The sequence below is a fragment of the Hemiscyllium ocellatum genome, chromosome 47, assembly GCF_020745735.1.
Source record: "Hemiscyllium ocellatum isolate sHemOce1 chromosome 47, sHemOce1.pat.X.cur, whole genome shotgun sequence".
Taxonomy (NCBI): Eukaryota; Metazoa; Chordata; class Chondrichthyes; order Orectolobiformes; family Hemiscylliidae; genus Hemiscyllium; species Hemiscyllium ocellatum.
Window position 1 is genome coordinate 5,968,612 of NC_083447.1, and position 26,849 is coordinate 5,995,460.

At 43.8% G+C, this 26,849-nt stretch overlaps 2 long non-coding RNA genes across 2 annotated transcripts in view; both read right to left on the bottom strand.

The window, feature by feature from the left end:
* Nucleotides 1-1,672: 1,672 nt before the first annotated feature.
* Nucleotides 1,673-15,407, bottom strand: LOC132836703 (uncharacterized). Its single transcript, XR_009647387.1, has 6 exons — nucleotides 15,278-15,407; nucleotides 9,633-9,657; nucleotides 8,443-8,496; nucleotides 6,544-6,621; nucleotides 3,957-4,049; nucleotides 1,673-2,760 (listed from the first exon to the last, which is right to left on the bottom strand). It is a non-coding gene; the product is annotated as an uncharacterized LOC132836703 (long non-coding RNA).
* Nucleotides 15,408-20,578: 5,171 nt separating this feature from the next.
* LOC132836610 (uncharacterized) overlaps nucleotides 20,579-26,849 on the bottom strand; it is a 36,274-nt gene continuing 30,003 nt past the window's right edge. Inside the window, exon 4 of the long non-coding RNA XR_009647382.1 lies at nucleotides 20,579-20,657. This is a non-coding gene — a long non-coding RNA (uncharacterized LOC132836610). The remainder of the gene's footprint in view (nucleotides 20,658-26,849) is intronic.

The window sequence follows — 26,849 nt, forward strand, 5'->3', positions numbered from 1 at the left end:
AGCACTGAGGAGGTCACCTAGACAGGGGACAAAACGTCTGCAACACAAATTCCCAGCTCGGCGAACAGAACCACAACATAAAATCATGATGCAGAAGTCCCATGTATAAGTGTGATAAAAGTGGAAACATTTTAACCATTTCTGGAGAATATTTGGTGAGCACCTTAAAAAAAAGACTCAAAAGCTGAAGTACGAGCAGGAGAATGGGCGTTAATAGATTGCTCCTTGTTCAGCAAGCATAGGCATCATAGGCCAAATTGCCTCCTGTGCCATAAGTGACTATGGCTTTATTGAAGTTTAAAATTATGATCAGGATAGGCAAGGTGAATGACAGCTTTTCCCTAAAGTGATGACAGTTCAAAACCAGATGGTTTTTTTGAGGCTGGGGGTGGGGGAAGGGGAGGGGGAAAAAAAAGAGAAGGGAGATTATAAAAGGTAGTCCCTCTTTAAAAAAATGTTTCATGTATGGAATGAACTTAAGTGGATGCAAGTACAGTTACAACATTTAAAAAAGGTATTTGGATAACTACATAAATAGGAAAGATTGTGGATATGGGTCAAGAGTAGACAGGTGAGACTGGTTTAGTTTGGGAAAAATAGTCAGCATGGACTCATTGGATTGAAGAGTGTTACCATGCTATCTGACTAGCATTTTGCAGTATGTCAGTTTTGGCATTTGCCAGGTGTTCTGCTAGTCTACTCTCCTTATTTGGTTTCCACTTCTGTGGAAATGTTATCATTGTTGCATTAGCAACACTTCAAAAAAGCTTACTAATTTAAGCCAACAAAATGAAAGTTAGCGGCTAAATGTCACATGAAAGCCATATCATCTCCCCTTACCCTGGGTTGCTACAGGAGACTTGGCCTGTGACCAGATTGGAGGTACTCACATTACTACTAGATTAATCGAGAGACCCAGGTAATGTTCTGGGGACCTGGGTTCAAAAATCTACCCCAGCAGGTAATGGAATTTAAAAAGAGGCCAGATTAGAGAGTGGTGCACCTGACCTACTGTGCTTTTCCACCATGAGGAGCAGGGGGGGAAAAAAAGTAGGGACATTTTGGGCAGGAGCCCTTCCATCAGGAAGGATGGATTCCTGAAGAAAGGCCTCTGCCAGAAACATTTTTCCTGCTCCTTGGATGCTGTACTTTTCCAGCACCATTAATCTGATCTCCAGCATCTGAAATTCCACCAGACAAAGTGAGGATTGAAGAGTCTAAATCATGACCATGAATGCATTGTTGATTGTCAGATAAGCCCTGTTTTGTTTGCTTAATGCCCTTAGGGAGCACTGCCATTCTTACCTGGTCTGGCCTATATATGTCTTAAGGCCACTAAGTGCTTGGACTTCTAAACCTGAGGGCAGTTTTAGGGATGGATGATTAATGCTGGTCTGGCCAACAACATTCACTTACAGGATGGCAAGAAAAAGGAGAAAAGAACCAGCTTGAATTCCAATAGCTTTGCTTGCTATTAAAGCTCAGAGCACAATTCTCCATTTACTTATTGATAACACATGCAAATCAAGGCTAGGTTTCTTAAATCAACTGGTTTTGCTGCTAGAACCACAAAGGTAGAACATAAAGCTTGCTGCTATAAGACAAAGCACATTAATACAGCTACAATTGCAGAAAATAAAACATTGCACAAATAAACAAAGGATAATACAAGTAAAAATCAACAATGTTTTTATTGTTGTTCAAGATACAGGTTAATAGAACTGCCTTCTGGTTGTTCCAAAAACAAAATGTTGATTTTTTTAAGATTATACAGTTCACCAATAATAATTCCTTTAAAGCCACCCAGAAGAGAGCATCAACATGGCCAGAAGTGGTAGACAGCAAAGCTAACTGGCATCCAGTGGAAGTTGCATTACTTCAATCAAGCAACATTTACTAAAGCACCCTGCTGTTTCTTTGGCCCACACTATTACTAGGCTATTGTGCCAGTGGAGATTTAAATCTTCATACATTTAAACTGAATACAATATCATGTGGCACAGTGGAAGTAGAATTCAGGCAAAGTCAAAATGCAAACCTGCTTGTTAAAATTGGTTAGTACATTCAGTGCATTTGTTTCCAAACCATTGGTCTTGGTATCTAATCAAAAAAAAGGTTAATTTTACCATCACAACCACCAGTGTGCCAGGTTTTAGACTGTTTACACTACAAATTTAGTTTTCCAAAGGATTGTTCCCCCTGTGACTTTGTACCTCAGCTGCTTTACAAACCCTATCGTTTAGCCCCATAAAAGGGGATTCCCAAGGTATCTTTGTGGGTGATTAAGACTGTAGCGTTGGCAATGCACATTTTGCAGACTAGCTTTACAAAGTGACCAGTTTGATAAAGAATTAGGGAACTGCTCTGTGGGGAATGGGCTAGATTCCAAATAAACAATCAGTTACAGAAATAAAGTGGCTATCATGCTGACAGGCCATACTTCCTAATTAATAAGGATTACAAAGTGAAAACATATGGCAGGTTGCTTTAAAAAAAATGGCTATGCCCTTTAATTCAAAGAGTAAACATTGTTTGAATTGTTTGCTATTGCACTGCAGGAGGAAAACTCACCATTGTGGTGTAGAGGCAAAGCATAAAAAAGAAACATTTTAAGACAAACCCACAGGCCAAACCCCAGATAACTTCAGTCACTGCGACATCCCACGTAGACATCAGGAAACAGCCATGCCTTTGCAGGCATTTCAGCCATCACCATCATGATGTGTTCAGCCGAAGTGAACAAAGCAAAAGGACGTTCAACTACATTGAAGGAAAGAAAACAATAAGCACATTCAGATCAGAGTGTTACAGGAACAAAACTACAGTTGACTGTTAATCAAATTTTCCATTTACACACAGATGTGCAGCCTGTGAATTGCCAACTTCAACTTAACCTGCAATACTTCATGAATGCAGGTGGCTGTATTACAGACTGGCCATTTTGCCCACTTTGTCTCTCCAGCAGGGAGCTGGCACATTGTTCCAATTCTTTTCTCCCCCCCACCCCAACTGTGTGCCACCTGGATATCCTAACCTAATTTAGTTCCAGTTGCCAGCACTTGGCCCTATCCCTCTTAACCCTTCCTATTCATGTATCATCCAGATGCCTTTTAAAAGCTGTAATCATTACCAGCTTCCACCACTTTGTCTGGCAGCTCATTCCATACATGCATTACCTTCTGCATGAAAAATTTGCCCCTTGGGTTCCTTTTATATCTTCTCCTTAAAACCCTAATCCTTCTAGTTCTGGGACTCCACTACCCCAGGGAAAAGGCCAAGTATATCAATGAATGAGTCACCCCATGTAATAAGTTTTTTTTCAAGGTATGTTGATAGATGGAGGTCAGTGTGGGAAGTGACTTTGCAGCCAAGAAGCAGCCCTGATCTAGAATGGCACAGCACGATGGAATAATTAAGCTATTCCTACACGTGAGGGAATGATACCCGTTGTCTCATTTTACGCAAGTTTTTGATTTGTCAAGGGTTAGCAGTGTTTGCACAATCCAAAAGAAAAAGGTCCTGATAGGAAAAAGTTGACTCATGTCCTTTGTTTCATTCAATTCCCTTGCACATGTATTAGCTGAGATAAACCAAGCCAGTCCAGGTATATTGTGGAGTGTCAGTGTCACTGGCCCTGGCCCCTGTACACACTAATCCTGAGTCAAAGTTTGATTCTCTGGCTAGAGAGATGATCAAACCCAGAAGTTGTTATTTAACAAATGTCAATACCACTTTAGTATTAGGACAGTGTGGCAATACAAGGAGTTCCTTGAAAGTGGACATAAAGGACGAGAGGTGCAGGGAGAAAATAGCAGAGCTTGGGACACAAATTTTAAAGACTGTACACTAGATAGCCTGTGCTAACCAGTTAGTGGCCACTCTGGACTTTCCTGAAACAGCAGCTCAATATAATCAACATATTTAGCCACCAGTAAGTTTTAAAATTGCTGTCTCACCCAATGTAATTACAGCTTTTATTTTTTGTGGAGAACTGCTTGAATTTTTGAAAAGAGTTGATCATATGTGGATCGGTCTTCAAAGTTTCCTTGCTGTGGAGAAAAGAAAAAAAAAATGCATTCACTGACTGGGTTCATAGGAATGGTTTTTAAACTGGTAAAAAGTTGATTAAGTTTAAAGTTGGAACAGAAAGAGAGAGTATAAATAGCAAGCAATTCTAACTTGGAATTTAAAAACACATTAGGTTTTCATAGTACTGATTTTTTTTTTCCCCCCACCATGTACTGGAAGTACAGGGAGGGTCTGGGATGGGGAGAGACAAAGTCAATATTAGTGAGTTGAGAAGAAAAAAGTTTTAGACTCAAGTCAACCCTATTTTAAAAAAGTGAAAAATCTTTTGAAAGTGAAGGGATTTTTTTTTAACAAAGGAAAAAATTTGGACAGTAGAAAAGATTTTGCAGTTCCAGGACCTTTATTGAAAGCTATCTAAAATATTCATCTGCAGCCTGACCTCAGAAATAGATCATGTTTGTTTCAGATAGAGTGAAATGCTTCCTTAGGGTGGGTGGGCTCAGGGCTTACATTGAAGTTCCCAGCTGATACTAGAGGGTCCCAGCTCTATAAAAAGGCATCAATGGCTATTTCTACCCACCCCCTCTTACCAAGGAGAGGTGACAATTTTTGAAGCCTCAAATGGGATTGAAGAAAAAAAAATAAATAATTTGGGAAGCATCGTCCCAGTGGATAAAAAGGCATAAAGAAATGTCACTATAAGATTTAGTGACAACTCATTCAAGGCTATCAACGTTTGCTTGGAGCAAAAATATTTTGCATGGGAACATTTTCACAACCAGAGACTTAGATAAGCATATAATGGAGTGAGCCAGTGTGAAGTCCTCTAGTAGATTCCCCACCAGGAGAACATGAGGGAGTCTCTATTACTTAGTGAGATAACTTGCAAACACTGTATATACTCATGTATAAGTTGAATTGAGTATTTTTAAAGGTTCAGTTTAGAGAGTCAACTAATATACAGACAAAAAAAAGTGCTGAAATTCATGCTGCAGTTCAAAATATTGTATTCGTCGCAAAATTAGATTTGATCACAATCAATCCCAGGTAAAGAAAAACAATGAATTATGGTAAAGGCAATTATTGGGTAAAGACACCAGTATGCAAAATTTAAGAAGTCAAAGATTCATTGAAATCCTGCAAAACACTGTTCAACAGTCATGGCCTGGTATAATGGCACACTTAATCAGAATGTAATGTTCATTAAGTGTCTTGAACTTTCTTGCCAAATTCTTCAATTTCCTTCCCATTTACTCATCTGTTAGTTATGAACCTCAGTAACATTAACAAATTTGTCAAAGAATTGGATGTATGTAGCTAACATAGCTCACTTATATTCAGATATAATGGCACAATTAAAATTGGAACTTAACATGGACAGACTGCCAAAGACAATGTGGTACACAAACCAATAGAGTTAGAGTTATTGATATGAATGTGTGATTTTGTTTAAGTGGGTGAATGGATCATGCAGTTTCCTTTGTAAGAGGTTTGGAACGGAATCTAGTAGGGTTGACTTATTCCCCAAATGTGGAAAATAGAAAAAAAAAGAGTTTTCAGCCAAAATAAGGAATCTATTTGCATTTGAGATCAATCTATACATGAGTCTATGGTAAAATGCAAAACTCATGGCAACACACTGGATAACTGAAGAGTAGGATTTAACTGCTCCTCAGCATGTAGGTGTCTGCTGGTCTTTATTGCCTATCCCCAGTTGCCATGGTAGTGGTTTCCTCTTGATGTGCTTTTGTCATCTAGCCTAAAGTCAGTCAAGCGCTGACTACAAAAAAAAAGCTAACACCACACCTTCCCAAAAAAACCCAAGTCTGAGTAAGCAAAGCAAGACAAAATGTCCTGGACATTTGATTCCAAGTTTTGAAAAGTAAATATGGAATGTCAAACTGCCAGGGTGGGATTGGGATGGATACTTTTAGATAGGATGGCTCCGTGGTTAGCACTGCTGCCTCATGTCAGGGACCCAGCTTTGATTCCACCCTTGGGTGACTGAATTTGCATGTTTGCCCATGTCTTCCTGAGTTTCCTCCTACTGTTCAAAGATGTGCAGGTTAGGGTGGATTGTTAAATTGCCCATAGTATCCAGGAATGGGCAGGCTAGGTGGATTAGCCATGGGCATTGCAGGGATAGGGTGGGATGTTCTTTTGAAAGGTCATTGTGGATTTGATGGGCTGAATGGCCTCTTCCACACTTTAGATTGTAATGATTCTTCAAATATTTCATTTGTTTCTAGTCAGTGGTTGATATGTCACATCTCAAACTTGGTCATTCATTAATGAGGCAAGTTAAAAGACATCCCTGTCAGCTTAAGCACTATTTGTGCTAAATCCAGAAGTACATGTTCAACTGGAGTGTGCAGCAAGGAGAGAATGAAGAGATTTAAACTCTATTGAGGGGTGTAGACACCCAATAAGCAGCCCAGTGAAGGATGACACAGCACAATCCTGTGAATCCATTGGAGAACCCCTATGTACAAAGGCAGAAAAACATTTACTAACCAGTTCAGAATACAGCAGCATTTTGGAGTCCTGCACGTAAACTTTGAAAACACCTTGGCTTCAGACTGGAGTTCCAGTCTAAAGAGAGCAAATTGAAATAAATAATACTTCAACATTCTTTGAAAAAAAAATTGAATACCTTGTATAATGTTAAATCAACATCTTACACTGGGAGAGGACCCTGGTTTTGAAATGCAAAAAAAAGTCAGCAATATTGTAAAAGCAGATATTTCAATTGATGATCAACTTGATTTAAAAAGTCCTGAAGTGGTTTAGTAAATTTGTCAGAGCATGAATCATGTACCTACATAAGTGTCCACTCATCCTCATTTGAAATTTCCTTTTAGGAAATTGAAAACTCTGGTGTCACATTACAAAATTAACACTGTTTGCTTTGGTTTTAAACAGTGTAATGTTAAATATAGTTTTCAAAAAAAAACTCAGGTGGAAGAAGAAGCCAAAGGAAACCAAAGCATTTAACATTCTAGCCATAGAACATTTAGCTGTCACACCATATTGTTGGTGCTGTCTCTTGGACTCTGCTGAGAAGTCAGCAAGGAGAGCGAGAGAGCGAGCCTTAAAAAGCACTACAACTAAAAAAGATTATATTTAGAAATATTAAAGTTTGGGAGAAAATTTGTAGCTCGGGTGCTCGTTGCTGTGGTTCTGTTTGCCGAGCTGGGAATTTGTGTTGCAGACATTTTGTCCCTTGTCTAGGTGACATCCTCAGTGCTTGGGAGCCTCCTGTGAAGTGCTTCTGTGATCTTTCCTCCGGCATTTAGCGATTTGTACCTGCCGTTTCTGGTTGTCAGTTCCAGCTGTCCGTTGCAGTGGCCGGTATATTGGGTCCAGGTCGATGTGCTTATTGATCTGAATCTGTGGATGAGTGCCATGCCTCTAGGAATTCCCTGGCTGTTCTGTTCAGCTTGTCCTATAGTAGTAGTGTTGTCCCAGGCGAATTCATGTTGTTGGTCATCTGACTGTGTGGCTACTAAGGATAGCTGGTCATGTCGGTTCATGGCTAGTTGATGAAATGACATGACCAGCTATCCTTAGTAACCACACAGTCAGATGACCAACAACCGGGACAACACTACTATTATAGGACAAGCCAAACAGAACAGCCAGGGAATTCCTAGAGGCATGGCACTCATCCACAGATTCAGATCAATAAGCACATCGACCTGGACCCAATATACCGACCACTGCAGTGGACAGCTGGAACTGACAACCGGAAGTGGCAGATTCAAACCACTATAAATGCCGAAGGAAAGATCACAGAAGCGCTTCACAGGAGGCTCCCAAGCAATGAGGATGTCACCTAGACAGGTGACGAAACGTCTGCAACACAAATTCCCAGCTCGGCGAACAGAACCACAAACAGAAATATTAAAATTTGTTTTGTCTGAGACAATTACAACATTTATAAAAGGCATCCAGCTGGGAATATGAATAGGAAGGGTTCAGAGGGATGATGGGCCAAATACTGGAAAATGGGATTAGGTTAATTCAAAGATCCCTGGTTGGCATTGATAAAGGTGGACTGAAAAATTTCAGCTTCTCTTAAACAGATCAATATGCATAGTATATTACTTTAGTAGTCAGGTTAATTGTAAGTGGGCAGATGCAAGTCAAATTTTTTACATTTATATAAGCAGTTGTGGTATGAAAGCATCCAAGGCACTTTATAGGACTGTTATCAACCTGAACTTGGTATTAGGCTAGAAAATATATATTCTTTAGAACTATATTAACTGGTCAATTTTTGATCAAGGCGATGAGATTTACTGAAGTCCACGTGACATTACTGGAGTTTGATTTGAGAAAAAGTTCAAAGTTAAAGAAACATTAAATAGCAAACAACTCAAGCCGAATATTTTCGGTCAAGCCTTCACTTACAATTTCCAGTTGATGTGGGAATTCTGTCTCCAAGTCATCTTTCAGTGTTGTGAACTAGAAGGAAATAGATTAGATTACTTAGTGTGGAAACAGGCCCTTCAGCCCAACAAGTCCACCCCGACCCTCCAAAAAGCAACCCACCCAGACCCATTCCCTTACATTTACCCCTTCACCTATCACTTGGGCAATTTAGCATGGCCAAGTCACCTAACTTGCACATTTTTGGACTATGGGAGGAAACCCATGCAGACAGAGTGTGCAAACTCCACAGACAGTTGCCCAAGGCAGGAATTGAACCTGGGTCTCTGATACTGGGGCAGCAGTGCTAACCACTGCTGTCCACCAATAAGGATTCAATCTTTAAAACAAACTCCTGGAAGTTTAAATAAGTCAAAGTATTTTAAATTATGAATACTGAATAAAACTGATTTTTGAAATAAATATATTCAATGTTTGCTCACAGAAGATGAGCACTATTTACAGAACACAACTTGAATTTATGTAGGGACTGCCTCAAGACATTCTCATGCACTGAGAAGAGTCAGGCCAGCAGGCTGAAAGGCTTTCATTTACTAGTGAAGTGGGAGCTGGAGGGAGTGGTTTTGATTCCTTGAACCTGCTCTACAAGTCAATACAATCATAGCTGATCTAATTCAGCCCATTCCCCTATAATCCCTGGATTTCTGTCAGTGCCCCAAACGTTGATCAGTGGTTAGAAACTGATAAATTGTTTAGCCCAGTGAGCAATCTTCGAAGCCCTTTAAAATTAACAAATTTCTCTTTATCTCCATGCAATTCACTCCCCCTAAAGCTTGCAACTCAAATTCTAAAGCACTACAACGTTAAGCCTCTTAAAATTTTATACATTGCATTTAGAGCAGTGTGAAACATTATTTTCATTCCTGGAATCTAAGAAGCCCTCGAAGATAGGTAAAGTTACTCTTCATGAGATGGCTTAACCAGTGGATTCCAATGCCTCAGCAAGAGGCTTTGAGAAGGACAGTCCTTCAAGGTAATCTCAGTGCAGGAATTGAACCTAACTTTTGCCATTTCTGCATTGTAAGCTACAAGTCCATCCAACTAAGCTAACAAACTCAATAGGGGGATAGGCAGTAACAATGCAGTACTCCTTTTTGCACTGTTGACCAAGTAAATTTGATAGTTTTACATAAAGGCTATAAATTGCTTACCCGTTTCTTATAACTTCAGGAGTTACTAGAACAAGAAGAGAAAAAAAATTAGTGAGATAAGCACAATTCTTTAGGCCATGAATTTTAAATTCACTGAAAAACGTGTTGTTCCCCTGGATTACTCCCAGTGCTGCAAGCTAACGAAGCCAGGAATAGGAGGATAGGGCAGAGAATGCATGGTGGAGGAGCTGGTGTATGGGAGAAGGATTCACATTGTTTGGATCATTGGAATCTCTTTTGGGGTAGAAGTGACCTGTACATGGACAGATTGCATCCGAATTGGAAGGGGACTAATACTGGCAGGGAGATTTACTAGAGCTGCTCGGGAGAACTTAAGCTATAAAGTGGGAAAAGGGGGGCAAGAACCCAGGGGGATAGTAACAAAAGATCAATCTGAGACTGGTACAGTGAAGCAAGTCAAAACAAAAACCAGTCAGGGACAAAGCAGAGAACAAAAAAAAAATGTAGGACTGAAATTAAACTGCATTTGTTTCAAAGCAAGAGGCCGAACAGGGAAAGCTGATGAACTCAGGGCATGGTTAGGAACATGGGACTGGGATATCATAGCAATTAGAGATATGGCTCAGGGATGGACAGGACTGGTAGCTTAATGTTCCAGGATACAAATGCTACAGGAAGGATAGAAAGGGAAGGAAGAGAGGAGGGAGTGGTGTTTTTGATAAGGGATAGCATTACACCTGTACTGAGGGAGGATATTCCTGGAAATCCATCCAAATAACTTCCTTGGATGTAATGAGAAATAAGGGATGATCACCTTATTAGGGTTGTATTATAGACCCCCTAATAGTCAGAGGGAAATTGAGAAACAATTTTAAAGGAGATTTCAGTTATCTGTAAGAATAATAGGGCTGTTATGGTAGGGGATTTTAACTTTCCAAACAGACTGGGACTGCCATTGTGTTAAGGGTTTAGATGGAGAGGAATTTGTTAAGTGTGTACAAGAAAGTTTTGATTCAGTAGGTGGATGTACCTACTGGAGAACTTTACCTACTATTGGGAAATAAGGCAGGGCAGGTGATCGAAGTGTCAGTGGGGAGAAGCACTTTGGGCAAGCGACCATAACTCTATTATTTTCAAAATAGTGTTGGAAAAGGATAGAATTTAAACTTTCAGATCAGATCTAAAGTTGAAAGGAGGCTAATTTTGACAGTTATAAAACAAGAACTTTCAAAAGCTGATTGGGAGCAGATGTTTGCAGGTAAAGGAATGGCTGAAAAATGGGAAGCCTTCAGAAATGAGATAACTAGAATCCAGAGAAAGTATATTCCTGTTAGAGTGAAAGGAAAGGCTGGACGACTAAAGAAATTGAGGGTTTGTTTTAAAAAAAAGGAAGCCTATATCAGGTATAGACAGGAGACTGAATGAACCCTTGGATTATAAAGGCAGTAGGAGTATACTCAAGGAAATCAGGAGGGCAAAAAGGGGACATGAGATAACTCTATTTGCCAAAGCTAAGGTGAATCCAAAGAGTTTTTACAAATACATTAAGGGCAACGAGAGAGAGAATAAGGCCCCTCAAAGATCAGCAAAGCAGCCTTTGTGTGGAGCCGCAGGAGATACTGAATGAGTATTTTGCATCAGTGCTTACTGTGGAGAAGGACATGGAAGATATAGAATGTAGGGAAATAGATGGAGACATCCTGAAAATGTTCATTTTAGAGGGGGAAGTGCTGGACGTCTTGAAACACAAAAGTGGATAAATCCCCAGCACCTGATCAGTTGTACCCCAGAACTGTGGGAAGCTGGGAAAGTGATTGCTGGGCCTCTTGCTGAGGTATTTGTATCATTGATAGTCACAGGTGAGGTGCCAGAAGACTGGAGGTTGGCTAATGTGGTGTTACTGTTTAAGAAGGTCATAAAGACAAGCCAGGGAACTATAGACCTGAGAGCCTGACGTCAGTGGTGGGCAAGTTGTTGGAGGGAATCCTGAGGGACAGGATGTACATGTATTTGGAAAGGCAAGGACTGATTAGGGATAGTCAACATGGCTTTGTGTGTGGGAAATCATGTCTCAAACTTAATTGTTACTTCAAAAAACCTCAGGATTGAAGAGGGCAGAGCAGTAGATGTCATCTATAATGGACGTCAGTAAGGCATTCAACAAGGTTCCCCATGCGAGACCGGTTAGATCTCCAAATACAGGGAGAACTAGTCATTTGGATACAGAACTGGCTCAAAGGTAGAAGACAGAGGGTGGTGGAAGAGAGTTGTTTTTCAGACTGACCACTAGAGTGCCACAAGGATCAGAGAGGGTCCACCATTTTTCATCATTTATACAAGTGATTTGGATGTGAGCATAAGAGATATAGTTACTAAGTTTGCAGAGGACATCAAAATTGGAGGTGTTGTGGACAGCGAAGGAGGTTACCTCTGATTACAACAGGATCTTGATCAGATGGGCCAATGGACTGAGTAGCATGTGGAGTTTAACTGAGATAAATGCAAAGTGCTGCATTTTGGGAAAATCAAACTTTAGCAGGACTTGTACACTTAATGGCAAGGTCCTAGGGAGTGTTGCATAGACATAGAACATAGAAAAATACAGCGCAGTACAGGCCCTTCGGCCCTCGATGTTGCGCCGACCCAAGCCCACCTAACCTACACTAGCCCACTTTCCTCCATATGCCTATCCAATGCCCGTTTAAATGCCCATAAAGAGGGAGAGCCCACCACTGTTACTGGCAGGGCATTCCATGAACTCACGACTCGCTGAATAAAGAATCTACCCCTAACATCTGTCCGATACCTACCACCCCTTAATTTAAAGCTATGCCCCCTCGTAATAGCGGACTCCATGTTGGGGGCCGAGAGGATTTTGTGGAATGTTATTACTCAGACTTGAGAGCGTGGTGCTAGAAAAGCGCAGCAGGCCGGGCAGCATCCGAGGAGCAGGAGAATCGAGTGTTGCAAAACAAAGAGGCCTTGGAGTGCAGGTTCATAGCTCCTTGAGTCACAGGTAGGTAAGATAGTGAAGACAGCATTTGGTATGCTTTCCTTTATTGGTCAGAGTATGGAGTACAGGAGTTGGGGAGTCATGTTGCAGCTGTACAGGACATTGGTTAGGCCATTGTTGGACTATTGCGTGCAATTCTGGTCTCCTTCCTATCAGAAAGATGTTGTGAAACTTGAAAGGGTTCAGAAAAGATTTACAAGGGTGTTGCCAGGGTTGGAGGATTTGAGCTACAGGGAGAGACTGAACAGGCTGGGGCTGTTTTCCCTGGAGTGTCAGAGGCAGAGGGGTGACCTTATAGAGGTTTACAAAATTATGTGAGGCATGGATAGGATAAATAGGTAAAGTCTTTTCCCTGGGTTCATGGAGTCCAGAACTAGAGGGCATAGGTTTAGGGTGAGAGGGGAAACATATGACACCTCAGGGGCAACTTTTTCCACAGAGGGTGGTGCGTGTATGGAATGTGCTGCCAGAGGAAGTGGTGGAGGCTGGTACAATTACAACATTTAAGAGGCATTTGGATGGGTTTGGAGGGATATGGGCTGGGTGCTGGCAGGTGGGACTAGATTGGGTTGAGATATCTGGTCGGCATGGACAGGTTGGACCAAAGGGTCTGTTTCCATGCTGTACATCTCTATAACCCTTGACAGTGGTTCTAACCTCCATCTAGTTCACTCATGTCCTGTTAGAGAAATTATCTGCCATCTGGGGGTCTGGCCTACATGTGACTCCAGGCCCACAGCAATGTCATTGACTCCTAACAGCCCAGAGTCAGTTAGTTCATGGACAATTAGGAATGAGTAGCAAATGCTTGTCTGGTCAGTGATTCCACTGCTGAAAATGTGTTGCTGGTTAAAGCGCAGCAGGTCAGGCAGCATCCAAGGAACAGGAAATTCGACGTTTCGGGCATAAGTCCTTCATTAGGAATCGGGCATAAGCCCTTGACCATGACCCCACCTCCCACCACCAAACAAAAACCCCACCCCCACGCCAACTTCCGTCACCACGTGTAACCCCGCCCCCACACCAACTTCCATCACCACGCGTGACCCCACCCCCAATCTTAACCCCACCCCCACACCAATCTTCGTCACCACTTCTAACCACGCCCCCACTCCCAGCTCCAGTCCCACACCAGGTCCTAGCTCCCAGCCTTGCCGGGTCTTCACCATCCCTCCAGACCTCCCCCTCTGAGGATGAAAGATCAGTCCTCAGCAGAGGCCTCACCTTCATTCCCCTACGCTCTCGGATTAATGAGTTCAATACGCGGCGAGACATTGAACAATTCTTCCACCGCCTTTGCCTCCGTGCCTACTTTTTCAATCAAGACTCTCGCCCACCCTCTGATGACCCCCTCTCCAACACACCCCATCCACCTGGACACCCCGTGCTGGCCTCTTACCCGCCCTCGATCTCTTTATAGCCAACTGCCGCCGCGACATTAACCGACTCAACCTGTCCACCCCTCTCACCCACTCCAACCTCTCACCCTCGGAACGTGCAGCCCTCCACTCCAACCCCAACCTCACCATCAAACCGGCAGACAAGGGAGGTGCGGTAGTAGTTTGGCACACCGACCTTTATACCGCTGAGGCCAAACGCCAGCTCGCGGACACCTCCTCCTATTGCCCCCTTGACCATGACCCCACCTCCCACCAAACAAAACCAGAATCTACCCAAGTGATTCCACTGGCAGGGGATAGAGTCAGATGTGCAGCACAAACGGACCTTAAAATAAACATCCTAACCTAATCCAGTCCCATCTGGCCCATATCCCTCCCAACCCTTCATATTCATATACCCATCCAGATGCCTTTTAAATACACCAAGTTTTTTGTTTAAAAAAATTTCTAGATAATTCTCTCCAGGATTGAGACAGGTTTATAGTCACTATATTGGTTTTTTTAATGATTAGATTGAAAAGATATACCACTCGATTTTATCTCCTTCAGGAGACTCGACCCTGATACATTTAAAACGCATTAAATTAGAGCGGAATTTTCGTTAAATACATTCAGCAGCTGAGAGCCGAGATATTTATAAAACACTGGAAGAAGAAAAAAAACAAACAAGCGCAGAAGATCTAAAATAAAAAACAGAAGTTGACGAGAAGAGTCTCCGGAAAGGTGTCACTGCACTCACAAACTCTCCAGATACTGCCTGATGTGCGGGTTTCCAGCATTTTCTGTTTTGTATAAAATACGTTTATTAAATTAAAAAGAAAGGAGTGCGTGGACAGTAATGGAATCACAGAAATGCAAATAATTACAGCTGCAGGGGTGACTGAAGTTTCTGGTTTTCTCCTAGGGAGGTGGGTTGGGGGACAGAGAGAAGGGTAGTGGAAGAAACGATTGGGGAGGTTGTGTGATATAAGGAAGATGGGAGAGGAGAGCGGGGAAGGGTAAAGTCGCTAACAAGACAAGAGGCATTTCCTGATGAAGGGCTTTTGCCCGGAACGTCGATTTTCCTGCTCCTCAGATGCTGCCTGACCTGCTGTGCTTTTCCAGCACCACACTCTGATCTCCAGCATCTGCAGCACCCACCCTCCGCCTAAAAAGACGGAGGGTAGGGCTGGAGGGGACGAGAATCGGCTGAACAGAACAGGGCGAGATTGCTTAGAAAGAGGAGAATAACGGGGCAAAACGTTACTGTATCAGCTCAGTCTCGATCTTACCTGTATTTCACTTCAATTCGGAGGACCATTGTTGCAGTCGGGAGGACGTGGGCTCGAACCCAGCACTAGCACTCAGTAACTTTGTCGGTCTAGCTGAAACCAACACCGAACTGACTAGGAAGTGAAATATTTCCATATTATAGAGGGTGGGCCGAGACCACAGAGAGCCCCGGGGTGGTGCTGGAGGGATAGGCGGGACATTACCTAGCTCTCATGGTATCTCTTACTGACATTAATCCCACACTGACGCTAATTAACTCCTAAAATACAAGCAGGGACAGATCAATCTATATGTTCTTTCAAATGGTGGTCAATACTGTCTTGTAGATATAGTAGAGTCCCCTCCTCTGACGAATGGCTCGGTCTGGCTTAGAATTGCCCCAGCGAAATGACACCAGCCCAGGACGGGAGTATCAAATTTTCAAAGCCTGAATGATATCAATCACTTCTGTGAGGCTACTTTGTAATTCCAAATCAACCCCTACACACAGGACTGTATTTCACATTGATACTTCACGCTTTAGAAAAAAAACCCCATCATATCTAACGTTTGCCATGTGGGGATTGAATGTGTAGGAGAGAGTGAGGTCTGCAGATGCTGAGGATCAGAGTTGAGAGGGTGTTGCTGGAAAAGCACAGCAGGTCAGGCAGCATCCGAGGGGCAGGAGAGTCGATGTTTCGGGCAAAAGCCCTACTGCGTAAGCATTCCTGATGCCCGAATCGTTGATTCTTCTGCTTCTTGGATGCTGCCTGACCGGCTGGGATTGAATATGTGCCCTCCTCCCACACCATTTCAGGCAAATGTGAATGTACTTTGTATCTGGATTTAAACCCAACTAGTTGTCTTGGTGCCTACACTCACCCTAGACAGAGTTCAGTGTCATAGAGTCATAGAGATGCACAGCATGGAAACAGACCCTTCGGTCCGACCCATCCATGCTGACCAGATGTAAGAACATAGGAACTAGGCGCCTCCAGCCTGCTCCCTCCATTTAATAAGATGGTGGCACAGTGGTTAGCCCTGCTGCCTCACAGCGCCTGAGACCCGGGTTCAATTCCCAACTCAGGCGACTGTGTGGAGTTTGCACGTTCTCCCCGTGTCTGCGTGGGTTTCCTCCGGGTGCTCCGGTTTCCTCCCACAGTCCAAAGATGTGCGGGTCAGGTGAATTGGCCATGCTAAATTGCCCATAGTGTTAGGTAAAGGGGTAAATGTAAGGGTATGGGTGGGTTGCGCTTCGGTGGGTCGGTGTGGACTTGTTGGGCCGAAGGGCCTGTTTCCACACTATACGTAATCTAAAGATCATGGCTGATCTTTCTGTGGACTCAGCTCCATTTACCCGCCCCCTCCCTCACCCATAACCGTTCATTCCTTTACTGTTCAAAAATCTATCGATCTTAGCTTTAAAAAATTCAAGGAGGTAGCCTCAACTCCTTCACTGGGCAGGGCGTTCCACAGATTCACAACCCTCTGGGGGATGAAGTTCCTCCTCAGCTCAGTCCCAAACCCTTCATTTTGAGGCTCCATCCTCTTGTGCTAGTTTCACCTGCCAGTGGAAACAACTTCTCGGATTGTATCCTATCTATTCCCTTCACAATTTTATATGTTTTGATAAGATTCAACCCCCCCCCATTCTTCTAAATCCCAAGGAATATTAGATTAGATTACTTACAGTGTGGAAACAGGCCCTTCGGCCCAACAAGTCCGCACCGACCCGCCGAAGCGCAACCCACCCATACCCTTACATTAACCCCTTACCTAACACTACGGGCAATTTAGCACGGCCAATTCACCTGACCCGGACATCTTTTGGACTGTGGGAGGAAACCGGAGCACCCGGAGGAAACCCACACAGACACGGGGAGAACGTGCAAACTCCACACAGTCAGTTGCCTGATTGTGTCTCAGGCGCTGTGAGGCAGCAGTGCTAACCACTGTGCCACCGTGCCATCTACTCAGTCTCTCCTCATAAGCCAACCCCCTCAACTCCAGAACCAACCTAGTGACCCTCCTCTGCACCCCCTCCAGGGCCAATACATCCTTTCTCAACTAAGGAGATGAAAATTGCACACAGTACACCAAATGTGGCCTCACCAGTGCCCTACAGGGTGGCACCATGGCTCAGCAGTTAGCACTGCTACCTCACAGTGCCAGGGACCTGGGTTTGATTCCAGACTCGAGCAACCATCTGTGTGGAGTCTGCACATTCTCCCTGCGTCCGGGTGCTCCGGCTTCCTCCCACAGTCCAAAGATGTGCAATTAGATTTTACTCAGAGAGGGGATTTGATTTATTGGTGTCACGTGTGCCGAGATACAGTGAAAAGTGTTGTCACACGTGCTTTATAAGCAGATCGTACCATAAAAGTGTATCAGGGTAACAGAACAGAGTGTAGGATACTGTGTTACAGCCACTGAGAACACAGAGAGCGATCAATATTAACATTTGAGAAATCCATACTAAAGTCTAATAACAGAGGGGAAGAAGCTGTTCTTGAATCTGTTCGTACATGTACTCAAACTTTATTTTCTGCCCAACAGGTGGAAGAGGGTATAACTGGGGTGGGAGATCAGATTGAGGTTCTCGAAATCTGGAGTGACCTGGATGGTTCAGTGGTTAGCACCACTGCCTCTTTGTGCCAGGGACCTGGGTTCAATTCCAGCCTCAGGCGACTGTCTGTGTGGAATTTGCACATTCTCCCCATGTCTGCATGGGTTTCCTCCAAATGCTCCGGTTTCTTCCCACAGTCTCCACAGATGTGCAGGTCAGGTGAATTGGCTAGGTGAATTAGTGTTCAGGGATGTATAGGTTAGGTGCATTAGTCAGGGGTAAAAGTAGAGTAATAGGATAAGTGAGTGGTTTACTCTTCAGAGTGTTGGTGGGGTCTTGCTGGGCTGAAGGGCTTATGCTGGACACATCGATTCTCCTGCTCCTTGGATACTACCTGACCTGCTGCGCTTTTCCAGCAAAACATTTTTCAGCTCTGATCTCCAACATCTGCAGTCCTCACTTTCTCCTGAAGGTCTTTCCCCACACTGTAGGGATTCTATACAGCTGCAACATTAAACCCGCTGCTTTTAAATTCAATCCCTTTAGCTATGATGGACAAAATTCCATTTGCCTTCTTAGTTACCTGTTGTACCTGCACACCAACCTTCTGTGATTCAAGCACAAAGACACTCAGGTCACTCTGCACATCAGGGTGCTGCTGGGTCCACTGATTGTTATCATTAAGATAAATTATTTGGATGTGAATAAAGGGGGTATGGTCATGCAAAGGACACCAGAATCGGAGGTGTAATGGACAGTATTGAAGATTAGCTCAGGGTAGAGCAGGACCTTGATCAGAAGGATTAATAGGCCAAGAAATGGCAGATGGCGTTTAATTTAGATAAATGTATTTTTGAAAGGCAAATCCGGGCAGGGCTTATACACTTCATGGTAAGACCCTGGGGAGTATTGCTGAACAAAGAGACCTCTGAGTGCAGGTTCATAGTTCCTTGTAGGTGGAGTCACATATAGTCAGGGTGGTGAAGAAGGTGTTCGTAAACTTGGCTTTATTGCTCAGTTAGAGACAAAAAAAACTGCAGACGTTGGAATCCAAAGTAGACAGGCAGGCGGCTGGAAGAACACAGCAAGCCCTGCAGCATCAGAGTGTGGAGAAGTCAACATTTTGGGTGTAACCTTTCTTCAGGGTTTCAAGAAGGGTTGCACACAAAATGTCAACTTCTCCACTTCCTGATGCTGCTGGGCTTTATTGCTCAGTACAGGAGTTGGGAAGTATGTTGCAGCTGTACAGGATGTTGGTTTGGACAGTTTTGAAATACTGTGTTCAATTCTGGTCTCTCTGCTGTATGAAGGATCTTGTGAAACCTGATAAAGTTTAGAAAAGATTTACAAGGATGTTGGCAGAATTGGAGGGTTTGAGCTACAGGGAGAGGCCGATTAGACTGGGGCTGTTTTCCCTGGAGCGACGGAGGCTGAGGGGTGACCTTATAGAGGTTTATAAAATCATGAGGGGCATGGGTAAGGTAAATAGACAAGGTGTTTTCCTTGGGGTGGGGGAGTCCAGAACTAGAGGGCATAGGTTTAGGGTGAGAGGGGAAAGATATAAAAGGGACCTAAGGGGCAACATTTTCATGCAGAGGGTGGTATGTGTATGGAATGAGCTGCCAGAGTGAGTGGTGGAGGATGGTACAGTTACTGATTCCTGATGAAGGGCTTATGCTCGAAACGTCGAATTCTCTATTCCTGAGATGCTGCCTGGCCTGCTGTGCTTTGACCAGCAACACATTTGCAGCGATGGTACAGTTACAACATTTAAATGGCATCTGGATGGAATATATGAATACAAAGGGTTTGGAGGGATATGGACCAAATGCTGGCCAATGACACTAGATTATTTTAGGATATCTGGTCGGCCTGGATGAATTGGAATGAAGGGTCTGTATCTGTGCTGTATGCCTCTCTGACTCCTTGTTGAATGAGGAGAGACTGGAGAGAGACGGCCCTGTTGGGAAGAGTCCTTTGTCCAGTTTCTGTTTGGGATGTGTCTTTGTAAAGAAGGTGGGCAGTGGGCCAGAGAAAAGCAAATATCTGCGGATCCTGGAAATCTGAAACAAAAACAGAAACTGAGCAGAAACTCAACTTTGAGTTCTCAAGAAGGAAAGGTCAACCTTTTGCTTTCTCCACAGATGCTGCCAGATCTGCTGAGCTTTTCCAGCATTTTCTGTTTTGTTTGTTTCTGATTTCCAGTATCCGCAGTTCTTTCAGATTTAGTTTAGTTGTTTTTACTAGTTGAAGTGAGGAATATTGGCCAGGGCGCACAGGGTAGAATTGTAAAGGTGATGCCTATGAGACCATTTGAGGCTGTACTTTATAAACACAATCCCTCCTTCTGTTCAGCTCCTGCTGTTGGGGAATCTCTTGACTCAAGTGGAACAGACAAACTGGGCCTCTGTAAATTGTCTCACACAGAGACAAAAAAGCACATTCTAGATTAAAACATTCCAATCAAAGGCATAAGTAGATTGTTCTGTCTGGCACAGAGACAAACCAAGCTAAACACATATGTTAGCAGTTTTGGCATGTTTCTCAAACAATATTTGCAATAAATTTGCTCTCCCTGAGAGAAATGGTGGTGTGGTCATATCGCTGATAATCAGAGAGTCCGAGAATCATTCAGCACAAAAACAAACAGTTCAGTCTAACCAGTCCATGCTGAAAACAATCCCAAACTAAACCAGTTCCCACCTGCCTGCTCCTGGCCCGTACCTCTCCAAACCTTTCCTATACATGTACTTACCCAAATGTCTTTTAAACGTTGTCATTGTACCCTTGTCCATCAGTTCCTCTGGAAGTTTGTTCCACACACAAAACACTCGCTGTAAAAAAGTTTGCCCATTATGTCTTTTTAAAATCTCTCTCCTCTCACCCTAAAAATGTGTCCCCAAGTCTTGAAATTCCCCCATCCTAGCATTAACTGTATCTATACTACTCATTATTTTATAAACTTCTATCAGGTCACCTCTCAACCTCCTACACTCCAGTGGAAAAAGTCCCAGCCTATCCAGCCTTCCTTTTTAACTCAAACCTTCCAAACCCAGCAACATCCTGGTAAATCTCTTCCGTACCCTCTCCAGCTTGACAATATCCTTCCTATAACTGGATGACCAGGACTGGATACAGTACTCCAGATTTCAAATAAACCTGTTGGACTGTAGCCTGGTGTTGAAAGACCTCTGACCTAGTTCAATGTCGAATAAAAAGCTAGGAATTCCCGCACCCCATGAAAGAATAAATAAGAGAGAAATGAAAATATGAGTATTTCATGTTTTGTTAACTGAACTGTTATCACCTTCACTTGGCTTTAAAAATTGCTGATACCTTTTCAGATTTCCTGAGGTCAAAGTATAATTTATTGTCTTCCTGCCCAACCTCTGCAGACCAATGTAGAGACAAAAGATTGAGTCTATCTTAGAGTTGTATAGCTTTAGAGACATTAGCCCATTATCGCTGTGCTGAATCATGGAATCCCCACAGTGTGGAAGCAGCTCATAACAACCCTCCAAAGAGCATCCCACCCTATCCCTGCATTGTCCATGGCTAACCCACCTAGCTTGCAAATCCCTGGATGCTGCATGCAATTTAGCACAGCTGCATTTCTTTGGACTGTGGGAGGAAACTCCACACAAACGGCTGTCCAAGCCTAGTATCAAACTCAGGTCTCTAGGGAGGTGAGGCAGCAGTGCTAACCACTGAGGCACTGTGGTAGATCCCTGATCGGTCATCAATTTGTTCCTTCCAGCTCTGTAATGTTCCCTATTTTATGTCCAGAACCAATTCTTTTTGTGTGTCACGGCTCAAATCTACTTTCACTACCCTTTCAAATGGAAGTTTCTGGATTGTAACAACTCACTGAGTTAAAATAAAAACATGCCCCATCAGCTTTCTGTCAGCTTTGTGCCATGTGCTATTTCTGTGTGGTCTGGTCACTAGTTTTCATTTTCCCCTCCTTTGCCAAATCAAAACCGTTCATAATTTTCTTCTTCAAAGTGATCCTTCTACACTTGAGGGAGATATAAAACTTTGCAGCAAAGCTGAGATCGTCATGCAAGTCCCATCTTCATGACCTGAGGCCTGGTGACTCTCAGATTCAACTCACCATCAGTCTCTATTGTGAGAGCAGTCATTGAGTCATAGAGATGTTCAGCATAGAGACAGACCCTTCAGTCCAACTCATCCATGCCGACCAGATATCCCAAATCCTAGTCATATTTGCCAGCACTTGGTCCATGTCCCTGTAAACTCTTCCTAATCGTATACCCATCCAGATGCCTTTTAGATTAGATTCCCTATAGTGTGGAAACAGGCCCTTTCGTCCAACAAGTCTACACCGACTCTCCAAAGAGTAACCCACCCAGACCCATTTCCCTCTGACTAATGTACCTAACACTATGGGCAATTTAGCACGGCCAGTCCACCTGATCTGCACATCTTTGGAATGTGGGAGGAAACCAGAGCACCAGGAGGAAACCCACGCAGACACGGGGAAGAATGTGCAAACTCCACACAGACAGTGTCCGAGGCTGGAATCGAACCCGGGTCCCTGGCGCTGTGTAACCACTGAGCCACCATGCCATGCCATGCTGTGTTGTAATTGTACCAGCTTCTACTACATCCTCTGGCAGCTATTACATACACACACCACCCTCTGTGTAAAAAAAGTTTTAAATCTTTCACCACTCTCCTAAGCCCTCTAGTTTTAGACTCCTCGACCCTGAGCCCTCATGATTTTATGAACCTTTATAAGGTCACCTCTCAGCCTCTGACGCTCCAGGGAAAACAACCCCAGCCTATTCAACCTCTCCCTATAGCTCAAATCCACCAATTCCTGCAACAGCCTTTTAAGTTGTTTCTGAAATCTTTCATGTTTAACAACAGCTTTCCAACAGCTGTGTTTAAAGAATTTTGACACAATCAGTACATTGAATATGTGTTACAGGTAAAATAAATAACTGCAGATGCTGGAAATCTGAAATAAAAACAGAAATTGGTGGGGAAACTCATCAGGTCTGGCAGCACCTTTGGAGAGAGGGAAGCACAGTTAACCTTTCAGATCCGGTGGAAGAAGGGTCACGGGGCTCTTTGGCTATAACCATGCGAAAGTAATTGTGTGACAGAATGAAGGAGATAATATATAACTTGAGAAGTAAGGTACAGAACAAATTGACTGGTGGAGGTTGGTATAATTGCAACATTTAAAAGGCATCTGGATGGGTATATGAATAGAAAGGGCTTGGAGGGATATGGGCCGGGTGTTGGACTAGATTGGGTTGGGATATCTGATTGTGGACCGAAGGTTCTGTTTCCCTGCTGTACATCTCTATGACTCGATGACTGTGAGACAGTGTGATCCACTGTAAAACTCATGAATAGTACATAAATGGCAGAAAATGCACTCAATTCAAGGGTTCGGGGGGAAAGACAGGAAAGTGGAGTTGAGGATTATCAGATCAGCCGTGATCACATTAAATGGCAGAGCAGAGTCGATGGGCTGAATGGTCTCCTTCTGTTCCTATGTCTTATGGACTTTAATCCAGAATGCAGAGTGCATTTCCAAACTGTATGTTAAAGAGACTGCATTTTGCACATAATTATCCATACCTGAAATTAATATAATTGTGAGCTTCTGCTAATATTTTTAAGGCTTATTTGTAACAATATTGCAAATGATGAATATTCACTTTGTTTGTATCAATGTCGCAATTCAGCCTATTGATTTCTTAATCAAGTAATTATCTAACCTCATTTTAAATCTCTGAGGGAAATTATCCAAATTCCTCTTGATAGCCACAAATGAACCTGACTCCACCCAGCCAGCACTTGCCAAATTCTAATTGCCTGCAGTGCAACTCCTTTCTCCCTGTCTTTTTTAAAGATTTATTGACCTATTTTTCCTCGCCAACCTGTTCAGCGTTTTATTTCGCACCTCCTAGAGCAGGAGGGGACTTGAAACCAGATCTCCTGGTCCCAGGGTAGAGACACAAGATACCCTTCCTTTGCTTCTGAAATCAGTATTATTCTGAAAACAGCAATTGGAAGGCTTCAGTTCTTCTCGAGTATCACTATGGAACTTCAAACTGACTTTTAAATGTGAAAACCAAAAAAAAAACCTCTAGATGCTGGAAATCAGAGACAAAAACAGAAATTGCTGGAAAAGCTCAGCAGGTCTGGCAGGGTCTATGGAGAGAAAGCAAAGTTAATGTTTCAAGTCCAGTCATTCAATCCAAAACGTCAACTCTGGATTTCTCCTGCCTGACCTGCCAAGCTTTTTCAGCAAGTAGATTAGATTCACTACAGTATGGAAACAGGCCCTTCAGCCCAACAAGTCCACACTGACCCTCTGAAGATCCATTCTCCTACATTTCCCCAGACTAATGCACCTAGCACTACGGGCAATTTAGCATGGCCAATTCACCTGACCTACACGTCTTTGTGACTGTGGGAGGAACCCGGAGCACTCGGGGGAAACCCACACAGACACAGGGAGAAGGTCCACACAGACAGTCATCTGAGGCTGGAATCGAACCCGAGTCCCTGGCGCTGTGAGGCAGCAGTGCTAACCACTGAGCCACCGTGCCACCCCTAAGTAGATAAGGAGATGGAGTCAATTAATGAGTTCTGAGGAACGGTCACCTGACCCTGAAACATTAACTCTGATTTCTCTCCACAGATGCTGCCAGATCCGCTGAGCTTTTCCAGCTATTTCCGATTATTAAATGTGTTTAATAGTTATGCCAGGCCCAATGTGGAACCTAGCTCCCGTTTAGAATGGCAGACTGAGTAAAGAACACCATGCTCCAAAGTGTTCACTCTCTCAGGTTTGGAAGGAATCCCAGGATACCATAGAATCATACAGCTTGGAAACAGACCCTTCGGTCCACCCAGTCCATGCTGACCATAATCCCAAACTAAGCTAGTCCCACTTGCCTGCTCCTGGCCCATATCCCTCCAAAACTTTCCTATTCATGGGCTTATTGAAATGTCTTTGAAATGTTGTAGCTGTACCCACATCCACCACTTGCTCTGGAAGACATGATGCCTTCTATACTCGATACAAGCAGAATCTCCACATGGTGCCACCTATCCCGACAGCCCTGTCACTGCTGCAGACCTCCTGGGAGTCAAGAGTAGAGTGGTGCTGGAAAAGCGCAGGTCAGGCGGCATCCGAACAGCAGGAAAATCAACATTCGGACAAAAGCCCCTCGCCATTCCTGATGAAGGGCTTTTGCTCGAAACATCAATTTTTCCTGCTGCTTGGGTGCTGCGCTTTTCCAGCACCACTCTACTTTTGACTCTAATCTCCAGCATTTGCAGGACCCACTTCTGCCTGGTCTTCCTGAGAGTCAGCCCAAGAAAAGCGATGGGCCGGTTGGAGTCCCCAGGCAAGCACTCACATCTTCGACCTCTTACTCCAACAAGCTGAAGTCCCCATCTGCTTCAAGAACATCAGCATCGTCCCAGTATCTAAGAAAGCATATGCAACGTGCCTTAATGACTACTGCCCAGTGGCTCTGGTCTACATAATCATGAAGTGCTTCGGGAGGCTAGTCATGGCCCACATCAACTCTCAATCCTCTACAAGTTGCCTACCCATCTAACAGGTCCACAGGGGACGCCATTTCCCTAGCCCTGCGCTAATCCCTGGAACATTTGGACAACAAGGCCACCTATGTCAGACTCCTGCTCATCAACTACAGCTCCATCTTCAACACCATTAATGCCTCCAGTCTGATGTCAAACCTCCAAGATCTAGGTCTTGGCTCCGCCCTCTGCAACTGGATCCTAAGCTTCCTGACCCACAGTGAAGATAGGTAACTGCATCTCCTCCACAATGACCCTCAACGCTGGAGCCCCTCAAAGATGTGTCCTCAGTTCGGTACTTTACTCCCTGTACACCCACCACTGTTGCCAAGTTCTGAACAAATGTCACCTCCAAGTTCACCGCTGACACCACCATAGTTGGGGAGATATCAAACAACGACAGGTCAGGATATAGAGGGCTTGGTGAGGTGGTGCAATGAGAACAACCTCTTTCTCAACATCTGCAAATCTAAAGAACTGATCTTTAACTTCAGAAAGACGGGAGGAGTGCACACCCCTGTCTACATCAACGGAGCAAAGGTTGAGAGGGTGGAGAGCGCCATGTTCCTCAGAGTGATGATAACCAACGACCAGTCCAGGAATTCCCATGCCAATGGGAACGATCAAAAAGGCACGACAACGCCTCTCCATCCTCAGGCAGCTCAGGAAATCCAGCATGGCCACACAAACCCTCATCACCTTCTCCAGATGCGTACTGTCCGGGTGCATAATGGCAACAACTGCTCTGCCCAGGACTGTAAGAAACCACAGAAGGTGGTGTGTACAGCCCAGACCATCACAGAAGCCAACCTCCCATCCACGGATTCCAGTTACGCGGCTCATTGCTGCAGAAAGGCTGCCAACATCATCAAAGACCCATTACACCCTGGGAATGCTCTCCTACAGCCTCTTCCATCAGGCAGTAGATACAGAGGCCTGAACACACGCACCAGCGGGTTCTGGAACAGCTACTTCCCAGCTGTTAGTAGACTGATGAATGGACCTGATAGAGATCTATAAAATCATTGAGGGTTATGGATAGGGTGATTTCCCCAGTGTAGAGGAGTCCAAAACTAGAGGCCATAAGTTTAAGGTGAGAGGAGAAAGATTTAAAAGAGACCTGAGGGGCAATCTTTTCACACAGAGGGTGCCAGAGGAAGTGGTGGAGGCTGGTACAATTGCAACATTTAAAAGGCATCTGGATGGGTATATGACTCGGAAAGCTTCAGAGAGAGATGGGCCATTTTCTGGCAAATGGGACTAGATTAAGTTAGGATATCTACTCGGCATGGACAAGTTGGACCAAAGGGTCTGTTTCCGTGTTGTACATCTCTGTGACACTATGGGGCTCTGGAATTCTGTTGGGATAGAAGCAAAAGGATCAGGAATGGACCATTCAGCCCTTCAACACTGCCCTACTACTGAATAAG